This window comes from Pristiophorus japonicus, chromosome 8 (genome assembly GCF_044704955.1).
Source record: "Pristiophorus japonicus isolate sPriJap1 chromosome 8, sPriJap1.hap1, whole genome shotgun sequence".
NCBI classification, from domain to species: Eukaryota; Metazoa; Chordata; class Chondrichthyes; family Pristiophoridae; genus Pristiophorus; species Pristiophorus japonicus.
The window spans coordinates 23,321,627-23,337,860 of NC_091984.1; the positions used below are offsets into that span (position 1 = coordinate 23,321,627).

General features: G+C 46.4%; 1 long non-coding RNA gene across 2 annotated transcripts in view; it reads left to right on the forward strand.

Annotated features, from left to right (window-relative positions):
- Positions 1 to 16,234, forward strand: part of LOC139268027 (uncharacterized) — an 86,706-nt gene that overhangs the window by 42,374 nt on the left and 28,098 nt on the right. For both annotated transcript variants that reach the window (XR_011593958.1, XR_011593959.1), the window contains exon 2: positions 11,965 to 12,172. This is a non-coding gene — a long non-coding RNA (uncharacterized lncRNA). The remainder of the gene's footprint in view (positions 1 to 11,964; positions 12,173 to 16,234) is intronic.

The following is a 16,234-nucleotide window of genomic DNA, read 5'->3' on the forward strand; positions in this document are numbered from 1 at the left end:
CTCTTTTATCTGCCCTAATATCTACATATGTGGCACGGTGTCAAATTTTGTCTAATAATTCTCCTGTGAAGCACCATGGGAGGTTTTACTATTTTAAATGTGCTATATAAAGGCAAGTTGTTGTTGTTATATGCCTATGTGATTACCTGTCAGAATCATCCTTTCCACGCTGAAAAGTGCAAGGTGGGAATTTTAACTTTCGAACCCGCCGGGTGCAGGATGGGGGAAGGGCAGGCGGGGTGGTGGTGAGGTGAGCCTGGTAGAGTGCAGGAAACCAGGAAGTCTGTGTTTCCCCACACGCTGTGGAGTTTTAACATTGATAGTCTGGATACCAGTCGGGCGGGGAACGCTGGGCAACAGGCCACAACCCCAGATATGGTACGAGCCTTGACCCCGGTGTGGGGGTGCGGGGGGACTCCAACCCTCGACCATGGGAAGGGGGGAGGGGTCCGATCCCTGACTCGAGGGGACGGTTTGATGGTGGGGGTGCTTGGGGACTGACAGGATGAACTCCTGCTCTTCGCGGCCCACAAGGATTGCTCCCCAAGGCTGTCCTTGCCTCACTGCAGCTGTCTGGAATCCTGAGGCCCGGGTAATCCGACCGGCCACAGCAGGTTAAACCTGAGGCTACTATCATATTTAAAGTGCCATTGAGAGTGGACTGACCGCCCCACCCACAGCGCCCCATCTCCATTTAAACCGGAATTGGGCGGGTTGGAGGCAGGTTGGGGATCGGGATTCCGTTTATTAACATTTTAACCTCCCACTCAACCCCAACCCAACCGTTCTTCAGGGTTAAAATTCTCCCCATAGTCTCGCCAGTCTTTTCTCATAACTTAGACCCCTGGCACGAAGGATCAACCTTATGTCTCTTCTCCAGCACTTTAATGTCTTGTTTCTCTGTGACCAGAACTGGACACCGTCCAACCAACTTCCTCTGAGTTCTGTGTAATAGAGCTCCCCCTAGTGGACTACTGCTCCACCTAGTGGACTACTGCTCCACCTAGTGGACTACCGATATACTGCAACTGCTGATGTAAATAATAAAGGAACATGTGGTAAAGTCACATGATGACAGGTTTCTGTGACAGAGCCACCTTGTAGCGTGTGTTTGTTAGTGATGTTGTAAGAATCTATCACATTGGCACTGAGGATAGGATTTCTGGATTCCCTAGCTGAAATTTTTGTTGGTGGATGTTCCTGCCAACCAACAGAGAGATTTTGAGAGGTTCTTTGTTTTGCAAAACAGCTAAAATCCAAGGTAAATTATAAGCACACTTGAGTGAACTGTTGACATTGCCAGAGTCCAGATGGCTACGCCTATAGGAATAATAGGGCACTTGTGTGAGTTCCATTGTGATTGAGAGACTTCCAGAGCGTATGTGGAGCAGCTAGAAATGTTTTTCACTGCGAATAGTACCATTGAAGTCCCCGATGAAGAAAACTGTAACCACGGGGTTTTCGAAAGGAAACAGGCTATTTTCTTGATTGAAGCAGGTCCCGAGGTGTATGAAACTCTGAAAATGTACTTGTTCCTGTCAAGCCAAAGGCACTCCACTGACAGAGAATCAGCAATACAGTCTTGAGCCTCTGGAAATTGCTGAAAGTTATCATTTTGGAAAATGAGATCAATTAGTTGACGAGGGTATCATTGAGTACATTGTAGCTTTAAAAAAGCTATCCCTTCACTGTCATTTCGGAAACTTTCAGGACCGAGCATTGTGTGACTGCTTTGTTTGTGGGATGAAAAATGAAGGAATCAGAAGGAAGTTGTTGACAACCCCTAACGTGACTTTTGATTCAGCTTGTCAGACAGCTATGTCGATGGATATGGCCGACCAATACTCCCGAGAATTTCGCATCATTTCCAGTCGTCAGACAACTGAGGTGAATCGGCTGCAGGTTAAAAGTAAAAGGCAGTTGGGTCCCAAGGCCTCAGCAACTGGCCAAGGTAACAATACATTGAAGTCCTGCTATTGGTGCCTGGGACAACACATTGCTCAAAACTGTCCATATGTGAAGGCAGAGTGTTTCTTCTGCAGGGAAACTGGGCATCTTGCAAAGGCATGCCGATTGAAGAGTAAACCAACTTTCAATGCTATAAGTAAACATCGCCATAGACTACATAGCATTGAAGAGAAGCAACAGAACAAGGGGGTTCTGGAGATACACGTCATTAGGAGTACAAGGGTACCTAACAGCGATTCGCGAAGGATCGTCATCCAAGTAGGCGTTGTAGGAACCAAGAATCCCATGGAAATCGACACTGTTGCATCCATGAGCGTAGTACTGGAATTGTATCTCGACATGATGCGTGATTTTTGACTGGAGAAACATTGGGGCCAAAATTCAGGTCCCCAAAATATCCCGTTACCGCCGGATTGCGGCGGCCATGCGGCGGAGTCGAGTAGCCATCACTTCCGGCCCAATGGCCAAGGGCAGCAAAATTTAGCTAGGCCTTTTTTCTGGTGGTGCCGACTTCCTCCCCGCTCCCCCCACTTCCACTGTGGTACTGTGGTTGCGCCCGCAACCCATATTCAGCTTAAAAAGGCCTACCTACTTCCTGACTGTGCCCCCGACAGCTTTTTATGTTCGAGCACTATGTTGGAGAAGTAGAAAGGTATTTTGGTGGGATCGGGATTTTTGTGCATGAAAGTTTTGCAGAGTTCTAACAACTTGTTAGGAGTTCCAAAACCTGTTGCAGACTGCTGCAACTTTTGAAAAATGTTTTACTCACCGTGATTACTGGGGACCTCATTCTGTACAACACAGAGGCCTCACAGTGAGCCTGCAGACGCAATGGTCTCAATGTTAGCAGGCGAACGCCTTGTCCACATTGTGTGAGGCTGGGAGGCACGCAGGAGAAGGCGGTGCCGTCAGCAATTGGGTCCAGAGGCAGCGGGCAGGGGAGGCAGAAGATATGGCTGCCCAACATGGAGAAGGGCCTGGAGATGTCCACAGAACTCAAGGCAGAGAGGTTGGCCAGGAAGGAGCTGGCGTGAGGAGAAGGGTGAGGTACGCTGACCCCCCCCCCCCCCCCCCCGCACCAGATAGTGAGCGAGGAGCCAGATGCTTGCCAGCAGCAGCCTGCAGAGGCTGAGGAGCATCCTCAAGAGGATGAGGGAGAAGGCAATCAGCCAGCTGCCATTGGAGGGGCCCAGCACAGACCTGGGGGAAGGAGGCCCTACCGTGCAAGGGTGTACTGACAGCAGTTTTAATTCCTGGAGTTAAGCGATGAACAATGTCTGCGAAGGCTCCGATTCAGGAAGGACTTCCTGAGGGAGCTGTGCAATCTCCTGCAGCCAGATCTGCAGCCTCAGACAAGGCTGGGGACAGCTCTGAGCATTGAAACCAAACTGACCATTGCACTAAACTTTGACGCAACTGGCTCTTTCCAGTCTGCAACTGCTAATATTTCACAGTTCTCTGCCCATCGCTCCATCTGACAAGTGACCGATGCTCTCTATAAGAGAAGAGTCCAATACATATTATTCCCGATAACCAGGGAGAAGTAGGTGGAGTGGCAGGCCGGATTTGTCCGGATTGCAGGGTTCCCCAGGGTGCAGGGGGCCATCGACTGCACACATGTCGGACTGAGCGCGCCACAAACCCATGCTGAGATGTTTATGAACAGGAAGGCGAGACTATGGTGGATGCAATGGCGGCATGGTGTGATCCTGAGAAAGCACATCATCAGGATCCTGGTCCGAGGAACCTGCGTCACTCCCCGGGCGGCACTTTTAACATCACCACCAATCTGAGGGAGCTCAGGTCGGTGCTGTGACGCTACACCAGAAGGTCCCACGTAGCCCGTGGTGGACCCAACAGCGAAGGCAACACTGTGGTATCAGGTGGCAACCTGCTGAGACTACATGAGAGCAGCCACAGTCTCAATGCCACCAGAGATGACAGCACTTAGATGCTCCATGGCCTGTTGCACAGATTGCATGAAAGCATTCAGAGCTTCCAGGGCCGCAGCCATCCTCTTCAAAGCAGCACCAATGCGCTCGTTTCCTTGCGCCTGTGCTGTAATGGCAGCTGCCACATCACCATAGAGCTGCAGCATCACAGCTGGATCCGCACGGTCTCTCTGGGAGTCCACCATCGCTTGCACACTGATAATGATGGGCTCCATGATGTGCACAGATCTGTCCACAATGTGGGAGGTAGACTCCTCTACGCTCCTGACCACTTCCGACAGCCTGTCCAGCACCCTTGCCACTGCCCCCAACATCTGGGAATGCATGGCCTCCACCCTCCTTTCATAAGCCCCAACATCGATGGGCTCGTCTGAGTCCTCTTCAGCAGAACTCCGGTGCGGACTACGCCCCCTCAGAGAGATGGCACCCGAGGTTCCCTCTGCCCACTAGGCCCCGGTGCAACACCCAGTGCAGGCCCCTCTGCTATCTCTATTAGGTCCGACCGCATACTCCCAGTATCTGAGCTGGTGCGTGTGAGTGGAAGCAGTGACACGGTGCTGCCATCAGTGTCCCCCTTGTCCTCTGCCTCATCAGAGTTGGTGCCAATAGGTGGAGGGGGCTCCAGGGTCTCATCCAGGTTTGAGACCCCAATGTCCTCTAGGGTGTCAGGATCCCCATGGCTTTCAGTGCCCTCAAGGCTGTTGTCCAGGCTCGCCTCCCACTCACCATGTCATCCTCTCCCTGGCCTCGGCTTTCACTGCTGCCAAGGCTGTCCTCCTGCATTGCCCTCCCACTCGCACCAACGCTGGGACCCTCTCGTTGGCTCTCACTTGACCTGAATGTATAAATGGCACAAGGGATGCCATGAGGGGGAGGTAGGGGATTGACGCATGGAGGCTGCAATTAGCACACTTTCAGAAGGAAAGGCACAGTAGGCGCTGGCACTTTCAGGAAGAAATAGCATTAAAGGAGGGCCTCACTTACCCATTGCTGTCTGCAGGGGGATTGGCATCACCAGTACCGGAGGCCACAGGGAAGGTAGCATGTCTTCCCACTAGCGTCTTGCCCCTCTCCTCCAAAGGTATGAGGATTTGAAGCTAAGGCTTGCCATCACCAGTCCTCCTTTGCTCTGCGCAATCTTGGCGTGCAAAACAAAGAATGGTTGCTGAGTAGTAGTGTGATGAGGCCTCAGAGCTTAGTGCACAAGTGTGAGTCCCTGACATGCAGCTATAACTATGACATGAAAAGGAGCCTCCATTGTGAGAACACACACACACATATATATATATAGAGGCCTCAACAGTGAAATGCTGCTTCAGTGACTATAGTTATATAGTGAAGATGGGAAATGAGAGAAGGATGAAGGAGAGGCTCGCTGATGAAAGGTCAGCTGTTGGTGGGACAGGTGCTCACTTTCATCAGATGGATGAGGCTGTTCATCCTTTTTCTGCACTGGGTGGCGGTCCCCTCATGGATGAATGTCCCTGAGACCTCCACAGCTATTTCTCTCCAGGCATTGGTAAAAAACCTCCCGAGTCGGTCTGCCTGCATCAGGGTACAGCACTCACCTCCTTCACTCCACAGCCTGCATCCGTGTCTCTAGTTTGCCAACCAAAAACTGGGTTAACCCTCCCCGCTACAGGCCCAGCAGCTATGTCCTCCAGTCAAACGCCTTCCCTCCTCAGGGCCTAGATGCAAACCCTGGCCTTTAGGAAAGCCAGGTAGCAGTTGGCTCGTTAAGACCTCAACACAAGGTGAATTTCTGCTGGAAGCTCCGCTCCAATCTACCCACCCACACCACTGCAACGTTCCGATTCCTGCCGGCCAATACCGCTGAGCACCCTTTTTTTTCAAAAATCAGTGCATTTCGGTCGGATTCCCCACTCAAAGATTGCGGCGGTAATGGAGCCCAAAAAGCGGTAGGTTCGCACCGTTTTGGGTGGACCTGAATTTCGGCCCCATTATCTCTAAGGTAGATCCAAGTAATTGGGCTACATTCATTGTTGTTGTACCTAAGTCAGATGGTAATACTGATGCTATGTCCAGATTGCCATCCACATCACAAGTTACACCAAATAGGGAAGAAGAGTTCTATTTTTCATACATTGATGAGATGCCAGTCACAGATTGGTAGAGCAACCAAACGTGACCTAGTTTCGTCAAAGGTGTATGATTACATAGCAAATGGCTGGCCAAACCAGGTATCAGAGGAAGATATTCATCCATACTTCGTTCATAAGAATGAATTGTCAGTGGATAAAGATTGTATCATGTGAGGTGCAAGAATAGTTATTCCAAATAAGTTCAGGTCCAAATTATTAGGAGATCTTCATAACCAACACCTGGGAATGTGTTTGACTAAGTCTTTTACATGCAGTAACTTATGGTGCCAAGTTTAGATAAATATGTAGAGTATACCATTAGTCAGTATACAACATGTCAATCGGTAAGCAAGAAACCACCATCAGTACCATTACAGCCATCAAGTGGCCTCCCATGGTGTGGCAAAAGTTACATGTAGATTTTGCTGAGCTTGAAGGACAACAATTGTTCATTGTGATTGATAGCCACTCGAAATTGGTAGAGGTGTTTCGATGCGGAAAATAACAAGTAAACCACGAGACAATCTGTGAAGACTGCTTCCTTCATATGGCCTCCCAGAAGAAATTGTGTCTGATAATGGGCCGCAATTTTGTTCAGAAGAATTTGCACAGTTCATGAGCAGTAATGGTGTGAAACGTACCAAAGTTCCACCGTACCACACTGCTTCAAATGGTGCAGTAGAGTGCACAGTACAAATTGTAAAACATGCCTTCATCAAGCAAATGTTGGATCCAAATCTAAGGAAACATAATACTCCTCATACAACCACTGATAGAACACCAGCAGAGTTGTTTCTCAAACGACAGCCACGAACCAGATTCTCATTGTTAAAACCAAACTTGGCACAGTCAGTAGAAGAGAAACAATTAAGACAGAAAGAGAAACATGATAGAGGTAGAGTAAGAGAGAGAAGTGTGAAATTGAAGGTTAGAGTGAAGAACTATCACCATAAATGGTTAAAGTGGTTACCAGGAAGAGTAATGAAGATATCAGGCCCTCGCACATATTTGGTCAAGATGTCTAATCATAGAAAGGTTAGGTTTGTTCACATTGATCATATTTTACCTACAGATGTGGAAGGAGTTGAAAATTGGAATGATTCGATTATTTCTGATGAGTCAGATAGTCTTGTTGCAGGTAGAGTATGTCTCTGAAAGATCCTGTAACTCCCCTGGGAGGACAGGCACACCAATATCAGTGTCCTCGTCCAGGCTAACATCCCCAGTACTGAAGCACTGACCACACTCAATCAGCTTCGCTGGGCAGGCCACATATTTTGCATGCCAGATACGAGACTCCCTAAGTAAATGCTTTATGTGGAGCTCCTTCATGGTAAATGAGCCAAAGGTGGGCAGCGGAAACGTTGCAAGGACACCCTCAAAACCTTCCTGGGAAAGAGCAACATCACCACTGACACCTGGGAGACCCTGGCTGAAGACCGCCCGAGGTGGAGAAAGTGCATCCGGGAGGGCGTTTTCTTCTTCGAATCTCAACGCAAAGAGCATGAAGAGGTAAAGCGTAGACAATGGAAGGAGCGCACGGCAAACCAGCCCCACCCACCACTTCCCTCGACGAATGTCTGTCCCACCTGTGACAGGGTCTCATATTGGACTGTTCAGCCACCAGAGAACTCACTTTGGGAATGGAAGCAAGTCTTCCTCCATTCCGAGGGACTGCCTATGATGATGATGATGATACCAGAAGCAAATCCTACATCAGAAGTACTGGAAACAAGTCCAAGAGAAAATCAAAATTTAAGTCAGAGTCCGAGTCAGGCAGACAAACAGTCTGAAGTTGTAGAGAGTCCAAATGTATTCAAGGGCTATCCTTGGAGAAAAATTGTCCTCAGGCTCAGTCTAGAATGAGTCTAAGTTCAACATCAAGTTTGGAAAGTTCTGTTCGAGAACAAAGGTATCCTCTTCGAAACAGAAAACCAATGGTTAAGTCGATTTGTAAATATGGAAAAATAAGTCCATATCTTTTATTGTGTATATCATGCAAGTTATGTAAAATGATTATTTTGTTATGATTACTTCTTCACTAAGAAGGGAGAAGTGTAATAGAGCTGCCCCTGGTGAACTACTGCTTCAACTAGTGGACGACCGATGTACTGGTGGACTACAGATGCAGTATAATGTGGATAAATATGAGGTTATCCACTTTGGGGGCTAAAACACGAAGGCAGAATATTATCTGAATGGTAACAGATTAGGAAAAGGGGAGGTGCAACGACACCTGGGTGTCATGGTACATCAGTCATTGAAAGTTGGCATGCAGGTATAGCAGGCGGTGAAGAAAGCAAATGGTATGTTGGCCTTCATAGCTAGGGGTTTTGAGTATAGGAGCAGGGAGGTCTTACTGCAGTTGTACAGGGCCTTGGTGAGGCCTCACCTGGAGTATTGTGTTCAATTTTGGTCTCCTAATCTGAGGAAGGACATTCTTGCTATTGAGGGAGTGCAGTGAAGGTTCACCGGATTCCTGGGATGGCTGGACTGACATATGAGGAGAGACTGGATCGACTGGGCCTTTATTCACTGAACTTTAGAAGGATGAGAGGGGATCTCATAGAAACATATAAAATTCTGATGGGACTGGACAGGTTAGATGCAGGAAGAATGTTCCCGATGTTGGGGAAGTCCAGAACCAGGGGACACAGTCTAAGGATAAGGGGTAAGCCATTTAGGACTGAGATGAGGAGAAACTTCTTCACTCAGAGAGTTGCTAACCTGTGGAATTCCCTACTGCAGAGAGTTGTTGATGCCAGTTCATTGGATATATTCAAGAGGGAGTTAGATATGGCCCTTAAGGCTAACGGGATCAAGGGATATGGAGAGAAAGCAGGAAAGGGGTACTGAGGTGAATGATCAGCCATGATCTTATTGAATGGTGGTGCAGGCTCGAAGGGCCGAATGGCCTACTCCTGCACCTATTTTCTATGTTTCTATGTTTCTACTGCAACCACTGATGTAAATAATAAAAGATCATGTGGCAAAGTCACATAATGAGAGTCTTTCTGTTAAGAGCCATCTTGTGTGTGTGTGTGTGTTTGTTAGTGATGTCATAAGAATATATTACATTATGGCCTACTGTTTTGGCCACCTAATTCAATATTGTATTGGCTTTGTTGATTGCTGCTCTTGTATTGGTTGGGCATCTTAAGCATTGAGTCTTCTTAGACCCATAGGTCTCTTTCAACTTCATTCATAGTTATTTCAGCACTATTCATGGAGTATGCATGTTGCATGCTTTTCCTTCGTATGCGCAATACTTTACAGCTCTAAATTTCATCTACCCTATCACATTTTGTTTAGTTCATTCTGTAGCTTCTGGGCTGCCTCCTTTAATTCTACTGCTACTTCTAGTTTAGTATCATCTGCAATATTAATCCATTTGCATTTAGAATCCAAATCATTGACACACATTAAAAACAACAGTGCCCCAACATTGAGCCTAGGGACACCCCACTCAGTACATATCCCCCCCCTGGTATTAGCTCACTAACCAATACTCATTGCTTTCTTCGGCTAATTTTTTGTCCATACCCAAGTTTTGCCCTGAATTCCTAAAGCTTGAAGCTTAATTAGTAACATTTCCTGTGGACCTTTATCAAATGCCTTTTGGAAGTCTAAACGTTTTAGTTTTTTTAAATTTGTGGTGTCACTGCCTCAAAGAAATCAAGGAGGTTGTTCAGGCAGAATTTTCCTTATCTAATGCAATATTGTTTAATATTTTTATTTATTTGTTCTTGAGCTGCAGGCAAGATTGACAAAGCAATCATTATTGTCCATGCCTAGTTGTCCTCAGGGCATTAAGTGTCACCCACATAGCGTGGAACTGGTGTTATACGTAGAACAGGAAGTACATTAGTGAACCTGTTGAGTTTTTAAACAGTTTTTTGTTGCCAGAGTTTTTAAAAATTCAATTTCACAAATTGTTGTGGTGGGATTTGAACGAGGGCAGTAACGTAACCACTGCTGTACTCGTCCTAGCTTAATGTTGTACAGATAATCCTCAAAATTTACTCCTGATAATTGGATCCATTATTTTACAGCGAGAGTTAGGACAAATATCATCGACTCCGCCATCCACAAACCCCCCGCGCAATTCCCACTAACCCTTTTCTGCGCATGTGTCCTCCTCTCCCAACCCCCCGCTCCCAATGCCCAAGCCAAAACCGGAACCGGCTTCAATTCAACACCACATTGCCTCCGATCCATCCTGCAGCAGCCCCGAGGCCTAAGTAGCTGAATGCATCTTCCACGCATCCGCCGAGCCCCTCGCAGCATAGAGCCTCAAGCCCCCCGCTGGGCTGTTTGAGGGGAGGAAAGAGAGAGAACAAGCCTGGTTGGGGAGAGAGAGCCTGGTTGTGGGGTGGAGGGAGGGAGAACCTGGTTGGGGGGGGGGGAACAGAGCCTTATTGGAAGGGAGAGAGAAAGCCTGGTTTGTAGGGGGGGGGGGCGGGGTACAGAGATAGCCTGGTTTTGGGGGGGGGGGTGGGGGAGAGAGAGAGCCTAGTTGGGGGAGGGGCGAGCCTGGTTGGTGGGGATGGGGGAGAGAGAGAGAGAGAGAGCCTAGTTTTAGGGGGGAGGTGGGTGGGGAGAGAGCCTGGTTGAGGGGCGGGGGGAGTGAGAGATGGGGTGGGGAACTGATGGAAGACAAATCACGTTCTTTCAACCCTCTTTACACCCTCACCCGACATCGTTGGAGTGGATGAAATCCAGAAGTCACAACACTGACACTTCATAACCAATAAACCTGTTAACAATCCGTACACCATGCCCCATCCATGAGGGGGTGGGTAATGGACTTTGGCTGGGGGAGGGATGCACTTGTGCTGGGGTAATGGACTTTGACTGGAACTTAGTGGCTTTTGGGGAGATCTATCCTCTGTGGCTTCTGAAGTCAAAATGGATCGAATTGCAAATTAGAAAGTCACTCAGAACTTGGACTGGGCGGTTCCAGTTACACATTCCAGAGGAACTTCAGGGTGTGGCTTATCCTCCAAGGGGACCAATCAGCAATAGGTCTGGAGAGCCAATCAGAGAAACGGCTGCATTTCAGTTAGTACAATTAGACACAGCCTTAGTTTTACCCAAATCTCTACTCTGCTCTAGAGCCTTAACATTTCTCTTGCTGCTTTTAAATTTACTCTTTCTGCCTAGTTATTTAAAACACCAGGACACTGGTCCCAACCCGGTTTAAGTGGAGCCCATCCCAACAGAACAGTCTCCCTCTTTCCCTAGTACTGGAACCAGTGCCCCATGAACTGAAACCCCTTCCTCCCACAGCACTCTTTGAACAATGCATTTAAACCTCTAATCTCTCTGTCCCTATGCCAATTTGCATGTGGCTCAGGTAACAATCCACAGATTATTACCTTTCAGATTCTGCTTTTTACTTTGATCCGAGCTCCTCAAACTCCCTAGTTCTAGCTATGTCATTGGTTCCTACGTGCATTTTAACCCTCCAAGTTCTTCATCAGCCAGGTAAAAGTCCTGGAGATAACCAAAGGCCCCAGTAGCAGGCTTAGGCTCGAGCAGCAGTGTCATGTGGTTCGGCCCCACTTCTGGCTTCTTCATATAGCATACTGCGCATGCGCGACCGGATCGAGTGCGCATTCGCAAAAAGGGGCAGAGTCCACACTGCACATGTGCAGAAGGACACAAAAATATTGGTGCACATAATCACTCTGGTAAAAAATACATTAACAGTTGCAGTATCAAATTCCAATAGTACATTCTGGCTACATTAATGACTGAAATTCACATCTACTTCAGGGAGTTCATAGACAACACAGAGGCAATGTAATTAAGCCTAAAAGAAGTGATTACTGTGATAGCATGGAGTTTATTCAGAAAATATCAGAAAGCGCCAATCATTAAGACTGGGATTATACTTTTTGCCGACAAGCAAAACTGTGACTTTTTTGTTAATTCTCTAGATATGGGTGTCGGTGACATTTATTGCGCTTGAGAAGGTGATGGTGAGCCGCCGCCTTGAACCGCTGCAGTCCGTGTGGTGAAGGTACCCCCACAGTGATTTTGTTGTAGCGGTTTGGTACAACTGAGTGGCTCGCTAGGCCATTTCAGAGGGCAGTTAAGATTCAACCACGTTGCTGTGGGTCTGGAGTCACATATAGGCCAGACCAGGTAAGGGCGACAAATTTTCTTCCCTAAAGAACATTAGAGAATCAGCTCGGTTTTTCTGATATTTCAGTTATACATGATCACCATTACTTATACTAGCTTTTTATTCCAGATTTATTTAATTAACTGATTTTAAAATCCCCAGCGGCCGTGGTGGGATTCGAACTCATGTCTCTGGATCATCAGCCTCTTGATTACTCGTCCAATAACACAACAACTATGCAACCGTTCCAAAATTAAACATGATATAAGGCTTATACAAAGTCTTTAAAATTATGAAGGGGTTTGATAGGATAGATGTAAGGAAGATGTTTCCACTTATTGCAGAGTCCAAAACATGGGGCCATAAATATAAGACAGTCTCTAATAAATCCAATTAGGAATTCAGGAGAAACTTCTTTACACAGAAAGCAGTGAGAATGTGGAACTGGTTACCACAGGGAGTGGTTGAGGTGAATAGCATAGATGCATTTAATGAGAAGCTGGATAAGTACATGAGGAAGAAAGGAATAAAAGGTACTAGCTTTGCCTGAATGCAGCCTTTCAGATGGAAGAGTGTGGCGTCATGTGCACGTGGGCCGAGAGGCAGAATCATGGAGTTCTTTATCCTGTCAGTGGCGTTTCGTGGCAAATTCCGCTGTGCTGGCGTGAGGCAATTTCATTTTGCAGCAATGCTTCGGTTAGAATGTAAATGTTGCTTGGGTCAGGAGTCAGGGCCTGAACTGACACCAGAACAAAGCAGAGTGAGACTCAGTTCTCAGAGTCAGTTCTGGCCTTCACACCTGAATTAATGGCTAGCCCTCTCACCTCTGTCAGAAGGTTGCGGGTTCACGTCCCACTCCAGAGATCTGAGCACAAAATCTAGGCAGCACGCCAGCAGTACTGAGGGAGCACTGCACTGTCGAACATGCCGACTTTCAGATGCGATGTTAACCCCGTCTTCCTGCCCAAAAAGATCCCATGGCGCTATTTCGAAGAAAAGCAGGGTATTTTTCCCCAGTGTCCTGGCCAATATAAATCCCTCAACCAACATCATTAAAACAGATTATCTAGTCATTGCTGTTTGTGGGATCTTGCTGTGCACAAATAGGCTACTGCGTATCCTACATTACAACAGTGACTACACTTCAAAAATACTTCATTGGCTGTATAGTGCCTTGGGACATCCTGAGATTGTGAAAAGCATTCTATACATGCAAGCCTTTCTTTATACTCCACAAATTTAGTGTTGATGTGAATTCCCTGATTCAATTTCCCGCTCAGAAGCCATGTTTGGAGGCTTTGATGGCTATTGATCAGAGAAGGACGCAGGCCACTTTACTAATGTAATGTCCTAGATTTTGCCCTTTGTCAAAAAGAAGGCCCAGAAAGAGGCTAATATCAACAGTAACCTGATCTGATACCCCACAGACGAGACTACTGTTCATAAGCACATAAGAACATAAGAAATAGGAGCAGGAGTAGGCCATACGGCCCCTCGCGCCTGCTCCGTCATTTAATACGATCATGGCTGATACGATCATAGACTCAGGTCCACTTCCCTGCCCGCTCCCCAAAACCCCTTATTCCCTTATCGGTTACGAAACTGTCTATCTCTGTCTTAAATGTATTCAATGACCCAGCTTCCACAGCTCTCTGAGGCAGCGAATTCCACAGGTCCACAACCCTCTGAGCGAAGAAATTTCTCCTCATCTCAGTTTTAAATGGCCGGCTCGTTATTCTAAGATTATGCCCCCGAGTTCTAGTCTCCCCCATCAGTGGAAACACATCAATTTACAGTGGACTTGTTCCTGGAACATCTAGGAAATGGATAAATACTTGAAGGGACAGAAATGATAGGGCTATGGTGAAAGAGCAGGAGTGTGGGATTAATTGGACACCTCTAGCAAAGAGCCGTGCACAGGCATGATGAGGTGAATGGCCTCCTTCTGTGCTGTATCAGTCTCTCTGATATGTGACCCTGGCCCAGATTTACTATCCCGCCAGTTTCCCTTGCTTCCCCTTGGACTTTTCCCATGGCTCTGCTTTATGCTTCCCATAATAACTCAGTGGAATTTGTGTAAGTAGATGTGTGGGAGCCTTGTCCTATTGCTCCATGATTCAGTATGTTGAAGGCCCACTGCACTAGCCTCCAAAAAGTCATTGATGTCTTCTTAACCGGCTCATTAAACATTAAAATGTGTCTTCAACTCTAGCTGCTTTTTTTCTCGATTGAGACTCATCAAAGTTTTTAATACATTTCTAGGTGTTAAGTGGTTTTGTTCATTGTAGAAAAAAATACACATTGTTCCTAGATCCATCATCAGTTGATTGTCAACCATAGTTACAGAGAATTTGGAATATTCTGAGATTGAAAACGTTCACACACTACCTATCTGAATATTAGGAATGAAAAGCTCTCTTTGCAAAAAAATTTTAAAAGGCAACGAAGATTAATTATTTTTTCATGGAGATGAACCTTACATCTATGCGACCTTGATCTTTTAAAGATCCTCACAATAATTCAGCCATCTGGATTATTCCTCTGACTCAGTAGGAGATTTATCAATGTTAAATGCTATTTTACACCATTAGAATCACTTCTAATTATCTCCACTCCCGAAGAATTAGCATCTAAGACAAGAAAAATGTCTGACAAATTGTGGTGAATCTTCACTTGAAGCACATGCACAGTACAGCAGAGGCCTCACCTGCCAAGATCCTTTTAATCAGAATATGCTTCCCTTCACTATTCATGATAGTGTTTAAGATAAAAGGGTGATTTATATTGGATAGAATTGCCATCCCACTAATCAGGGTAACCTGCTAATAGAACGATTTGAACATTTAAAAAAAGTATCCACTTTCTCATATGAAGTAATTGACAACTTCAAGTTTCTCATTATCTTAAAAAACATTCCGGTTCTGGTTAATTTGAGCACAATTTGCTCTGTTATTACTTGCTCTGGAGGATCTGATATTCAGCAGGTCTGATAAAGGGTCTCCAATCAAAACCGTAACCCATCTTTCTTTTTTCAGCTGTTCAAGGACTTGCTGGTCCTGACATTCTGCGGTGATAGTTCCAAACTCTTCTGTGCTGCTATGGTATTGTGCTATGCAGAGGCCAGACACTTCCCCATGAGGGAAGAGGGAGAGCTACTACAGGGAAAAAGCTCATGTAGGAACACGAGTAGGCCATTCAGCCCCTAGAGTGTGTTCCGCAGAGCATGCAGAAATCAAGCGCAGGCAGCGGAAAGAGCGTGCGGCAAACCTGTCCCACCCACCCTTCCCTTCAACGACTATCTGTGACAGGGACTGTGGTTCTCGTATTGGACTTTTCAGCCACCTAAGGACTCGTATTAAGAGTGGAAGCAAGTCTTCCTCGATTCTGAGGGACTGCCTATGATGATGATGATGCGTTCCACCATTCAATCAGGTCGTTATTTAAAAGGGGAGAAAGTGAACGACTGAGTAATTACAGGCCAGTCAGCTTAGCCTCGATGGCGGGCAAATTATTGGAAACATTTCTGAGGGACCAAATTAATTGTCATTTAGAAAGACACGGTTTAATCAAGGACAGTCAGGAGGGATTTGTTATGGGAAGATTGTGTCTGACTAACTTGATTGAATTTTTTGAAGCGGTAACAAGAAGGGCTGATGAGGGTAGCATGTTTGATGTAATCTGCAAGGATTTTAGCTTTTGACAAAGTACCACATGACAGATTGGTTCAAAAACTAAAAGCCCATGGGATACAAGTGAAAGTGACAAGTGGCATCCCAAATTGGCTCAGTGCCAGGTAGCAACCGGTAATGGTCAATGGATGTTTTCGTGACTGGAAGCCGGTTTCCAGTGGAGTTTCACAGAGCTCAGTACTAGATCCCTTGCTTTGTGGTATATATCAATGATTGAGACGTCAATGTAGTGGGCATGATTAAGAAGTTTGCAGATGATACAAAAATTGACCATACAGTTGATAATGAGGAAGATAGCTGTAGACTGCAGGAAGATATCAATGGATTGGTCAGGTGGGCAGAAAAATGACAAATGGAATTCAATCTGGAGACGTGTGAGGCAATGCATTTGGG